The sequence below is a fragment of the Pongo abelii genome, chromosome 1 (assembly GCF_028885655.2).
Source record: "Pongo abelii isolate AG06213 chromosome 1, NHGRI_mPonAbe1-v2.0_pri, whole genome shotgun sequence".
Taxonomy (NCBI): domain Eukaryota; kingdom Metazoa; phylum Chordata; class Mammalia; order Primates; family Hominidae; genus Pongo; species Pongo abelii.
In genome coordinates this window covers 76,614,067-76,627,510 of record NC_071985.2, presented here as the reverse complement: position 1 = coordinate 76,627,510, position 13,444 = coordinate 76,614,067, and the positions used below count along the sequence as shown (strand labels likewise).

Below are 13,444 nucleotides of genomic sequence, written 5' to 3'. Positions count from 1 at the left end.
TTTCCAGAACTTTGGGAGGCTGAGGTGGGCGGATCACTTGAGGCCAGGAGTCTGAGATCAGCCTGGCCAACATGGCAAAACTCCATCTCTACTAAAAATACAAAAAAATTAGCTGGACATGGTGACACACACCTGTAATCCCAGCTACTCAGGAGGCTGAAGCATGAGAATCACTTGAACCCAGGAGGCAGAGGTTGCAGTGAGCCAAGATCACACCACTGCACTCAAGCCTGGCCAAAGAGTTAGACTCTTTCAAAAAATAAAAATAAAAAAATTTTAAAAAGGAAATAGTTGGCTGGGTGCGGTGGCTCATGCCTGTAATCCCAGCACTTTGGGAGGCCGAGGCGGGCAGACCACGAGGTCAGGAGTTCGAGACTAGCCTCACCAACACGGTGAAACCCCGTCTCTACAAAAGATACAAAAAATTAGCTGGGTATGGTGGTGGGCGCCTGTAATCCCAGCTACTCAGGAGGCTAAGGTAGGAGAATTGCTTGAACCTGGGAGGTGGAGGTTGCAGTGGGCTGAGATTGTGCCATTGCACTCCAGCCTGGCAATAGAGCAAGATTCCATCTCAAGAAAAAAAAAAAAGGAAATAATTAAAGGAATCTCTTCTGAGGTCAACTGCCCCATGTCTCATCCACTTGGCCTGCCTCTGATTTCAGCCACAACTATAGTAAACAGACAGTGCCTGCAAAGCTCAGACTCACCTTGTGGCAGTGCCCCATCTCAAGGCCAGCCCTACAAGTCTATCTGCTTTCTGTCTTCGTATCTGGCTCAGCCTCACCGCGTCACAATCTCAAATCCAACAAAAACATTTTACTTCTTCGTCCCTCAAAGTCATTAACTTGTGCATGATCTCAGAGTGTGCAAAGATTTTCTAAACAGAACAAATTAAAAGCATTAAAAGATTTTCTAAATAGAAAGATTTTCTAAATAGAACAAATTAAAAGCATTAACCATAGAAAAGACTAACAATTTGAACTAATATTCCTAAAAAGACATCGTTAGGAGAGTCAAAATGCAACTATGGGCTAAGAAAATATATTTGCAATATATGCATTTAGCAAAGGACTCATATCCAAAATAAAGAACTGCTGCAAGTCAGTAAGAGAAAGATCAACAGCCGGCCACCAAAGATTACATATTATTCCATTCACATAGAATTCAAAAATGGGTAAAATTTCCATTAATGGTAACAGAAGTCGGAATAGTGATTATCTTTGAGTGGAGTATTACAGAGAAGGACTACAAGGGGAGGTGCTGGGCTGATGGAAATGATCAGTATCTCAATTTCAGTAATGATTCCACAGGTGTATACAACAGATTTTATGTAAAATTCATCAAGTTGTACACTTTGTACACTTTGCAACAGGTAAGTTGGACTTCAATAAAAAAGAGGGGGCGGGGAATCCAGGCTGTTTAGGTCACATACTCACTCCTGCATCCAAGGGAATACAGCGTGCTGATTGGCTTGGGACGGGGTCCTATGGCCCATCCCGAGGGCTGAGGATGGAGCCCACCCAGACCAAAAATGGACAGAGGAGGGAATCTCCAAGGGGGATTGAGAAGTATTCGCAGAAGATGAGGAAAAAGATGTTCTAAGGGAGACAACTAATTTCTAATGGTCAGGACAGAGGTGGGCCTTTAGCAAGTGGAACTGGAAAACACAGGAGAGAGAGAAAGACAGAGACACAGAGACAGAGAGACAGGGGCAGAGAGATGCAGAGTAACCAGCCGTCAGCTTTCCAATTCTTTGTTCTCACTCCTGTGAGTGAAGCTGCACTTCCTATGCAGGGGTTCTGAAAGGTTTCCCTGTATCTGTGGGGGAACTTGTTTTTCTTTTTGACCATCTGGCATTTTGAGCCTGCTTTTAATTGTTTGGGGAAGTTCCCCACCTTATGAATCTTGACAGGAGGCAGAGTTGCCTCCCACTCTCAGCGCTGAAAATGCCAGTGTTCACGATCTAAGCTCAGCCAAGGAGACAGCAGCACTCCAGAACCACAGAGACCACAGGGCACATCGGTGTGGAGGACTCGGTCATAGAAGAGTCTAGTCCAGCAGTGTCACAGCAGGCCAGTGTTCACAGGGTCAGAGGAGCAAGCAGCAGCAGCCGGCACCCAGCAGCATAGCCTTGCAGTCCTCACACCCCATTCCAAGGTGTGATGTTTGGCCCTTTTGCCAGCTGGCAGGCCCCACATCTGATCCTCCCTCCTTCCTGCCAATCCTGTACCCCAGTCTATATCCTTTCAATAGTTCCTTTTTGGCCTAAACCAGCCAATTCATGTACACTGCTTGAAACCAGGAATCCTAACTGATAATAACATGCTTTCAGAAAATTCCCGCTTTTAGTTTATACAGAGAAGCAAAGCCTGAATCCAAAAGAATGCTTCTACTGTGTGAATTTTCCACACCATCATATGGTCACAAGGAAGGTGTCTGCTGGCAAAAGACCCTTAACACCCCACAAATCACCTGACAGGAGGAAAGGGGGACAAGCCAACATGTGTGAATTGCAGTTAGGTCTTCAACTCACCTTATGTTTCGTTCTCACCGTAAACCCACAGAATAGGTATTATACTAGTGTGCTCAGGCTGCCATCACAAAGTACCACAGACTGGAGGGCTTAAACCACAGACATTTTTATTTTCTCACAGTTCTGGAGGCAAGAAGTCTAAGGTCAAGATGCCAGAAAATTCTATTTCTGGTAAAACCTCCCTTCCTAGCTTGCAGACGTCCACCTTCTCACTGTGTCTTTGCATGGCCTTTCCTCTGTGTGTGCAGAGAGGAAAAGATCTCTGGTATCTCTTCCTCTTCTTACAAGGACACCAGATTAGGGCCCCACCTTCTATGAGCTCATTTAACCGTTACCTTCTTAGAGGCCCTGTTTCCAAATACAGTCACACTGCAGGTTAAGTCAATAAATGAATTATTGGGGGATGCAATTCAATCTGTAACAAGTATTGTCCCAATATTGCAAACAAGAAACATGAGGTTAAAGTTCTTGTCCAAGATCTAGATAAAGCCTTGGCATTTTTCAGTCTGCTTATGGTTTTCAGTCTTTCTTATCAAATCCTGGAAATTCAAGCTTCAAAGTACGAAGCAGAAGAAAAGTATGGTGTATCACAGAGCAGTGAGAAATGAATGAACCTGAGATGAAGCCAGTGTGACTGTCTGCCAGTCAGCCCTGGAGCCAAGGGATGGAATAACCCAGATATATCCACTGGCTCCTCTCCAAGCTCCAGCCGTGCCATGGCTGGCACATCACTGCCTCGTAGCACCTTGGGTCCTGCGTTCGGGTCCTGACTCTCATATGACTTTGTGAGTGCTGACAAGGACTCCCTCCTTGACCAAACTTTAGTCAGGTTCCCCTTCAGCCTTCTTCTCAACTAGGCCTTGTCCTTGACCTGATGAGCCCAGTTTTGGCAATGAATCTTGTTAAGTCCATTTACTGAGATTCTCTCACCCTCAACATCCAATCAAGCTCCTCTTCCTCCACCTAATCAAGTTCCTGTTAGTAATTTTCCATCCACTCCCCGACCATGCTCATTGGCTGTAAATCCCCCCTTATCCCTGATGTATTTGGGTTTCGATCCTCTTACCTATTGCAATAATCATGACCTTTATTGAAATAGTCTTGAATAAAGTCTTCGTTACTGTTTTTCACAGATATCAGGATAATTTTTCTTTAACAGTTTATTAGGGGCAAGACCACGTCTCACATTTCTCCTTACATATCTCCCCAACACATAGTTGTGCTTCAGCTGATGCACTGTCAAGAGGCAAGTGAGTGGTTGGGAGGATGGGTGACACCTAAAAGTCCCATGGCCTAGCTACAGAGAAAAGTCAAAGAGCACCTTGAAGCCTATGAAGAATAGACAGTGGGATGAGCCTTAGGAAAAGGAAGATAGAAGAGAATAAAGCGAAGAAAACAGAGGGTTCCTAGAAGCATGTCAGACTCAATCGGAACCACCCTTACACTATCAATTTGGGACACTCCAGGAGCAAAGGGCCCCAGTCTTGATGGCTTGAGGGCCCCAAGTCCAAGGGGCAGCACTTGGCAAAGGGACAAACACTGGATAATTATTCTGGCCCTGACTTTGGTGCTCTCATCTCTGCGACGTTAGGCAAATCAGCTAACCTCTGTGTCCCTCAGCCTTTCCATGCATGAAATGACAGTAACAATGGCTCCCTCACAGGTGCAAGTAAGAACTTAAGTGAAATAATTTGTTTTCTTTTTTAGTATGCTTGATATTTACTGAGAAGAATGCAAATGCTCTTTCTAACTGGTATTCAGGAGCTGGGTTGAGGGCCTGTTTTTGTTTGTCTGTTTTGTTCATAGTATTTTTGCCTAAATGTGCATAACTGTGGGACTGATAAAATTATGAAATAAAAATGACAGCTGCGCAAAACTGGTGCATGGAAGAAAAGGAATGTCATGATGTGGGACTGCCAGGTCCACCAGGCCCCTGCAGCAAACCGATGGGGCAGGGAGTAGGTTGGGAGCCAACCAGGCCAAAAGATTGGCTCCTTTGGGAGTTGGTGAGCTGTCCAAATCAATGCCCAGGGAGGTAGGGCCAACCCAGGCTATCCTAGGTTGGTCCTTGTGTCTAAAGGCAGGGTCTGTCGGTGAGACGTGGTGGGTGGTGATAGTGTAGCTCTCTGAGCACATGTAGGCTAAGCAGTGGCAGCAGCTGGGCTGTGGGTGGTCTGCCCAATATGTCACAGCCTCCTGGCCTATAGCTGGGGCTCAGAACACAGTCCAAATTTGCAAAGGAGACATCCTGGGCTGGCCTGAGTAGGCAGCAGCGTGGTTTAAAGCAAGTCCCCTGCCCAGAGACAGGCAAATGGAGCATCTTCCTGAACAAAGACAAGCGCTACAGAGGGATGACGGAGAGAACCAGAGGGCAGAGGAGAGGGAAGGGGACCAAAGGGGCACCTGTTGAGGGTGGGCAGTGGCAGCTTACAGGGCCCTCCCCAACAGGGCCCAAGGTTCTCCCAGCCCAGTAACAATATCTTCATTATCATCCTGGCCAAAACACTGCTTCCTTTCACTGAGGACATTATAAATGTTATTTTTTTATTTTTACTTATTTATTTATTTATTTATTTATTTATTTATTTATTTATTTTTGAGAGAGAGAGAGAAGGTCTCACTCTGTTGCCCAGGCTGGAGTGCAGTGATGTCATTTTGGCTCACTGCAACCTCAGCCTCCTGAATTGCTGGGACCACAGACATGTGCCAGCATGCCCGGCTAATTTTTGTATTTTTAGTAGAGACAGGGTTTCGCCGTGTTGCCTAGGCTGATCTCAAACTCCTAGACTCAAGCGATCCACCTGCCTCAGCCTCCCAAAGTGCTGGGATTACAGTTGTGAGCCATTGTGCCGGGCCACAGATGTTATTTTTAAAGCACACACACATTCCTGGTGGAAGGTAAGTATCCTCAGCACCCATTTCCTGAAATGTCTTTTACTCATCACAACATGGAGATTGTATTATTATCTCTATTTTAAAGACAGGGCAGTATTTTCCTGGGGCAGTATTTCCCAAATTGTCTCCCACGGAATGCTAGTAACAGTACTAAGAGGTAAGTGGTGCTCACTTTTGAAAATGTTCCTGTAGCCAAATATTTTTGAGAAACAATGCAGAGGAATAGTGCATTCGTGAGCATAGACCCAGGAGTCAGAGAGACCTGGGTTTGGGGCCAAGCCCCACTGATTATCGGCTATGTGGGTGCAGCAATAATAATCCTAGCTTCCTTATCTGGGATGTGGGAATAATGAAATACCCACTTCATAAGGTTCGTGTGAGGGTTGATGTTATGAGGTAACAAATGTAAAGCTCTTAGCACATAGCTGATGCAAAAAAAGTCCTCAATAAACAAGAACTCTTATTGGCATTGGAGCAGGTTAAATATCGTTAACATCTTAGAGATAGACCTGTAATTTTTTTAGGGAGAGATCAATTTTGTTTAGGAAAACATCTTAATAAACCACGTGGAAGCATGGCCAGCAATGAGACTCTGAAGTTACAAGCCATCAATAACCAAGACCAAAACCTAGAAAACCAAGTTTGAAAAAGCCAGAGTCCCATGGAGGGTGAGTACTGATTTCTCTCATTGCCTGACATGATAACAAAGAGGTTCAGGGCACAAAGATGAGATATCACCTCGGTCTTCACCTCCCTCTTTTTAGTACTACTCCATCCTTTACAGATTCACCTACACACACTCACACATGCACATACACCACTCCCTTTTCAGGAAGAAAGCTACAGGCTCCAGTTAATTAGAAATTCTACTATTTGAGCTTTATTACTTCCTCTTTACTCTCTGAACTTTAAAGGAACACATTTCTGTAAAGTTTAAATTATTTCAATGAGGTGTATTACCTTTTTAACTAGGGGTGGGAGGGAAGCACTTTTTTTTTTTTTTTTTTTTTTTAATGTTGAAGACTCCACTCAGTCATTTGAGCTCCAGGAAGCCTTCCCTGGCCACCCATAAATTAAGAGAAGAGCCCCTCTTCTGAGCTCCCAGAGCACCCACTTCACACCTATGCTACAGAACACACCGCCAAGGATGGAAATTATCCAAAGGTTTGTGTCCATTGATTGCCATGCCAGGCATCCAGCTCTGCTGAAGCACGCAGGGGCCCTGACTTCCTCATCTAGGTATTCTCAACACCTCCACCAGCAGCTGGTAGGCAGCAGAGCTATTGTTACTGAGCTGCCCACGGCAACAATGGATCTATGAATGAACCCGAACGTCTTCCCTGGAGAAAAGCACTTGCTTGTCAAGGGAGGAACAGGGGTCTGAAATGCTAACCCCTGCCCTATAGTATGGGTGTGCATACGGTGCACCTTCCAAAGCCCAGAGTGGCATTCTTATTACATCCCGGAAACCCCCTGGTCAGGGGCTTTTGGGGTGACATCCAATATGTAAATACCAGGGTCGGGTCCTGCTGAGTGGCATAACAGTGCCATATGTGAAAGTTCCACCAGCAGCAGAGGGCTCTTTCATTAGTCATTTCACTGCACACAGCTGTAAGGAATCTGGCGAAGCTTGATTTGGCTGGGAGGAGTGCATTTTCCACTTGTAGGCGTCTTGAAAACTTTCATACTAAAAAAAAAAAAAAAATTAACAACAAGAAAATCATCATAGTCCAAAATGAGAAGCCAGAAATTGAAGGTGGAGAGCCAGGGTAGCAAACATAATGGAGGGACTCCAAGACCGGGCTTCCACCAGGACCCTACACTGACTCACTGATGTGTAATGGCCATGGCAAGCCTTACATGTAAATAGAGATCCTAACATGTCCCAGAAGTAGTGGCTGTGGAAGCCTGGGCAGATGCCAGGCAGTATTCTAAGGTTAAGCATTGCTATGGTTTGAATGTGTCCCCCAAATTTCATGTGCCAGAAACTTAATTCCCAAATTCACATATCGATGACATTTGGAGGTAGGGCCTTTGGGAGGGAATTAGGATTAAATAAGGCCATGAGTGTGTGGCCTCCACAGTGGGGCTGGTGGCTTTATAAGAAGAGTTAGAGTAACCTAGCCGGGTGCTATGGCTCACACCTGTAATCCCAGCACTTTGGGAGGCCAAGGCGGGCGGATCACGAGGTCAGGAGATCGAGACCATCCTGGCTAATACGGCGAAACCCCGTCTCTACCAAAGAAATACAAAAAAATTAGCCAGCTACTTGGGAGGCTGAGGCAGGAGAGTGGCCTGAACCTGGGAGGTGGAGCTTGCAGTGAGCCGAGATCACACCACTGCACTCCAGCCTGGGTGACAGAGCGAGACTCTGTCTCAAAAAAAAAAAAAAAAAAAAGAAGAGTTAGAGTAACCCAAGTGGACAAGCCTGCTCTTGCCCCCTTGCCATGTGATGCCCTCTGCCACGTGAGGATGCAGCAAGAAGGCCTTCACCAAATGCCAGCACCATGTGCTTGGACTTCCCAACCTCCAGAACTGTAAGCAATAAATTTCTTGTCTTTATAAATGATCCAGTGTGTAGAATTCTGTTACAGCAATGGACTAAGACAGGCATGATTTGGGGTACAGAGAAGGACAACTGAGAGGTCACAGAAGAGAGAGGAGGGTGGAAGCTGGGGGAGAGGCACTGATGGAACCAGCTTCCACCCTTCCCTGCAGGGCTTGGAAAGACCCATGACGACACAAAGGAGAATAAAAGGAAGCGGCCCTAATTGCCATGGCTGAGTCAGGGTCAGGAGGCTAGGACTGCTTTATGTCCCTGCTATAATGGACTTATGGGTTTTTTAAGATTTTTAAAAATAGATTAACTATAGCTCCTAGAGCTGACTCTACTGATAACTTTACCCTGGACTCCCTCCCTGATTTTGACCTTAGTTTTTGTGGTGAGGGGTGATGAGAGGCTGCAGTCCAAATGGAATGCAGTTTGCCTGTCCTCTATCAGCATCAATGCATTGCCTTTCCCCCGATTTTCACCTCATGATATATTTATGCATTTAACGCATGTTTATTGAGTGAGCTGCATGCAGCAAAATGCACGTAAAAAGCAATTTTTTTTTCTTTTTTCTTTGTCCTTTCAACTCCTCTCTCTGGATTTGCCTTGTCCCTGCACTTGAGATGAAAGCCAACAAATACCACAGATTTTCTAGCCACTCTGAGCCATTAAATAAGGAGGCTCTTTAAAACAAACAAACAAACAAAAAAGTAAAAAACAGTCTACTCAACCTGAAGCTTCTCCCCTCTCAGACGCCTTCACTTCAGGTTTGGAAACTCGGTACCAAGGAGGAAGGCATGGACTTCACCATTTTCTCTCCTCCACCTCTCGTAGCCAGCTGCTAATTCTCAAGCCTCAAGCTGTGAGAGATTGAGAACTGAGGGAAAGGACACAGTAGTTCACGGCTCTTACTGTCATGACACAGCCTTGGTGCCCTCTGGGTTTAGCATGTTTTCCAACGCTTTCCTTTCCAGTCTCACTTAGGCATATTGCAGTTAAAGAATATGGCCACCAGGTGGCAGTAAAGGCCTTTTTTTTTCCTTGCCAGTAGACCCTACCCTCCGGTTTTATACGGCTACATAATTTCTTTAAGATGATGTCAAATATGCTTTCCCTACATTTCAAAAGAAAAGAAAGTAAACACTTAAAACCACAAACTGGTCAACTTAGCAAAAACTAAATATAATTTAAAGATGATGCCCTAGGGAATAAACGTTTAAAGAAAACCTCCCAAGTTGTTAATTATATAATTACATAACTAATTTACTAAGTCTTTCTCTTCCTCAAATTATTACTGTGTAAGTCTAAATCTTATTCCCAGATCTTGATCATAATTTACCTTTCCTTAATTTAGAGTCAGAAACTTTTCCCCAAAGGCTCCCTGTATTAATAATAACTATTATACTAATAATATCTATTTGTTTTTTACTATATACCAGTTACAGTTATGTTACAGTCACTACTTATAGTTATGTGTTGACTACACACAGACTACACACTGTGATAAAACCTAACTGCGGTATTATTTTATCCTCACACCACCCCTACAAGATAATTACTCGTGTCACCACCACTGCCCCTGCCCACATTTAGGGTTGCCAGAAAAAATATAGGCCGCACAGTTAAATTTGAATTTCAGATAAACAACAAATAATGTTTTAGCATATGTCCCATGCACCATTAGGGACATAGTTATTGCATGGGGCATAAATATTTTATGGGACATATTTACACTAAAAAATAATTATCTGAAATTCAGCTTTAACTGGACATCCTAGATTCTTATTTGATAAATTTGGCAACCTGACCCCCATTTTATGGATAAGGAAACTGAACCTCCAGGAAGCTAAGCAATGTAATGAAGGCTAAGAGCTGGTAAGCAGCACTGTGGAGCTGTGAACCCCAGACCCTCCGAACCAGGTTCCCTCCATACCATACTGCCCCTCCTTGTTGTCTAGTGAATTCTTCTCATCTGCCAGCTGCTGGTAAAATAATCTGCCATCCTCAAGTAAAATAATCCTTGTCACTGTTCTCAACTAAACAGAAGAAAAGCTTTTCTTCCCAGCCAAGAAAGAGTCACTGAAAGACAAATTCTCATGACTGATTTTCCCATACCTGTCTTCCTTGCCAATTTACCGTTTTTGGAAAAAAAAATGAAAATCCCCCTTATTTTTTTCCACACTGATATTCATATTTTTGTAACTATTTCAAGGCTACCTCTAGTAAACTGAAATGTAAATACAACAGTCCATCCCAATGTGTTCTTCTGGCTTAATTACCTGAAACATAATACAGTAATTTAAAACTACACATAAAGAAAAAAACAAAACAAAATAAAACTGTAATGTCATTGCACTATGAGGATATCAAAACTTTTTGTTGTTGGTTTTTTCCCAGCCATATCTTCCAATATTTGAATGATGACAGACTTAGTCAACTTGTATTCCACTGCAGGATTTACTGTCCTGCACATAATAGGAAAATAAAGCCATGTTACAGTCCCACAGCTATACCAGAACACCTCTCCCCTACAATGTCAAGGTTAGTCCCTAGCAGAAAAAAAGCGGCAACAAAGGAACATTTAAAGGAGTTTAAACATGCAAAGTGCTTAGAACAGTGCCAGCCAAATAGTAAGTGCTCAGTAGATGTGAGCTAGCGTTATTATTAACACCTACAGACATTACTAATGGCCAGACCCAGAAATGGCTTTGCATTAATAACTAACAAGCCAAAAACAATGCAGAATGAGAGAGTAGGAATGGTGGTGCCCAGAGTAAAAAAAAATAGGACTGGGAGAGAATGGAGAAAGGCCATTCGTTCATTCAACAACCATGTCATGAGTGAGTGCGATGTGCCAGCCTTAAAGGGATGGGGAGCCCAGTGAGAGAGGCAGGTCTTTGTAGTATGGTGTGATAACTGTGCACTGGAGAGAGCAATGCCCAGTACAGCATGGGAGTACAGAAAAGGGGAACCTTGGCCAGTATAGGAGGTCAAAATGAGGTCAGGGAAACTTCGCAGAGTGAGACCTCAGCTGACTCTTACTGACCCAGTAACTGCTGACCAGGCTGAGGCTGAGAAGATGGCACATTCCAAGCAGTGGAGGCAACAGCAAGCAAAGGTGCAGACTTAAAACAACAAAGTGTGTGCAGAGGAGGGGGAGACAATTCTTTTTGGAAAACCAGCCAATTACTAAGCAATGTAAAGTTACTGGAATGACAGAACACCCATCTGTGGGCCCCTGCATAAGGAAGTACAAATGCAAGACTTCTTCCATCTTCAACCAACAGGAGTAAGACGGTGGACACCACCAGATGAGAGAGTTGATGTCGTGGAGAAAGGAGGTTTGTCAGCTTCATGTTAACCACTGAAGAGATGTTACATGTTACATATATATATACATATATATCTATATATGATTTTTTTTTTTAGACGGAGTCTCCCTCTGTCGCCCACGCTGGAGTGCAGTGGTGCGATCTCGGCTAACTGCAACCTCCGCCTCCCAGGTTCAAGTGATTCTCCTGCCTCAGCCTCTTTACATGTTAAATCTTAATTAAGTTATTAATACCACTTACAAAGAAATTCATTCTCACCAATAATGGGGCTTTCACATTGATCCTCATAAGCACCCTCCCTAAATCTAAAATAATAGATTTTATTATTCCCACCTTACATATGAGAAAATGGATTTCCAAAGGGATTAAAGGATTTTTCTCAAAATTATATAGCCAATAACAAGAAGAGTAGAAGTTGATCTTCAATGTTGTGCATTATTTTATTCCCCTTCTTTTCCACCTCTTTAATTAAAACACAGCCTTCAAGACCCTGCTTGAATCCCACCTCCTCTGCAAAGCTCTCCCTCCCTCCCCCACAGCACATGACATAGAGCCTTTCATATACCAAGTACAATAACAGCTTGATGACTGGTGATAATGATCAAGTAGCAACTGTCAGCCTGTGTGGATGCCTTGTGACCACTGGATAAAGGGGCGACTGCAGTGGTCTGGACTCAGGAAAGAAGTCCCCTAGGAAGGACTAGGCTTTGAGCCAGGTCTTGAAGAAACTGGTAGCTGTGAACTGGTGGAAGTATATGGGGTAGGAAGGAGAACATCCCACTGGTGATGGAGAAGTAACAATTTGTACAAAGACACAGAAGCAAAGTGAACCAAAACTATGCCTATCTTCTATGTCTCTGCCTTTAATATTATCCTTAGCAAATCCTTTATAATTAGAGAGTGTCTTCGTCTGTTTATGCCACTGTAACAAAACACCTGAGACTGGGTAATTTGTTAACAATAAAAAATTTATTTCTCACAGTTCTGGAGGCTGGGAAATCCAAGATCAAGGTGCCAGCAGTTTTGGTGGCTGGAAAGGGCCTGGTCTCTGCTTCCAAGGAGGTACCTTAAACACTGTGTCCTGATATGGTAGGAGGGACAGAAGGGCAAAAAGGGGGGTGAATGCTGTATCCTCATGGCAGAAGAACAGAAAAGAACAAACACTCCCTCAAGCTCTTTTGTAAGGACCCTAATTCCATCCAGGAAGGCTCTGCTCTCAGGACTTAGGCCTGTCATCTTAACACTATCACCTTGGTGATTAAGTTTTAACATATGAACTTGGGGGAACACATTCAGACCACACCAGAAAGAAATACACAATTCTGGACAAAGTATTTCTTCTCTTTACATATTTTGAGTGCTTCTCATGGGCAAGACTCTATGGGAAGCATAAAGATGAATCAAACACAGCTCTTCCCTCATGGACAATGTGTTCACTAAAAGAGGAAGACCTATGCGTAACTATCTATAATGAAAGGCACAAACTGGAAACAGCCATAAACAAGCTATGAGCTGCTACTAGTGCTTACCACTTCAAAGCAGGGATCTTGGTGGGCCGGTGGGCCCAATGTTATTCTATGAGTTCTTATGAAAGAGGTGCAATAAAGTCAGAGAGAAACTGGCCATTCCCTTCCTGGAAGCAATGCTGTTGATGCTGGATTTTCAAGGGTACAATTTTCATGGCTTAAGATAGGTTCTGGGCCATCTAGGCAGAGGGAACCACATGAGAAAAGATACAAAGGAGGAGAAGTTCCAGGTCCCAAAAAAAAAGTGAGGAATTTGGTTTTACTGCAACATTAAGATAAAAAGAAAAGAATGGAAAATGAGGTTGCAAATGTGGATGAAACCGGGTCATACAGTGGAAAGAATATGAAACTTTGAATTCCTAAAACAGAATTCCAATTCTGCCACTTACTGTCTACGTGACCTCAGGCAAATTACTTAAATCCTTTGAGCCTCAGTTGCTTCATCTGAAGAATGGGACCAGACAGGTGGATTTTCAGGCATGCAATAAGGTGGCACCCCTTCAATCAGAGATTCTTTAAATATTTCTTATTCTTTAAATATTCAAGTTTTTCAAAGGAGAGGTTGAGCATTGAGTCATACAATGACTCCTAGCCTTTCCTCCACTGT

General features: G+C 43.7%; 1 protein-coding gene across 9 annotated transcripts in view; it reads right to left on the bottom strand.

The window, feature by feature from the left end:
- TNFSF4 (TNF superfamily member 4) overlaps nt 1-13,444 on the bottom strand; it is a 304,073-nt gene that overhangs the window by 238,175 nt on the left and 52,454 nt on the right. For 2 of the 9 annotated variants that reach the window (XR_010137658.1, XM_063716981.1), the window contains exons 3-4: nt 6,943-7,115; nt 708-877 (exon numbers count right to left, since the gene is read on the bottom strand). The exons of 5 other annotated variants lie outside the window; for them this stretch is intronic. The gene's annotated coding sequence lies outside the window, so the exon portion shown is untranslated. Of the gene's footprint in view, nt 1-707; nt 878-6,285; nt 7,116-8,710; nt 12,393-13,444 lie in introns of those variants that run through there. 2 more of the 9 variants (XR_010137664.1, XR_010137660.1) reach the window with 2 other exon arrangements.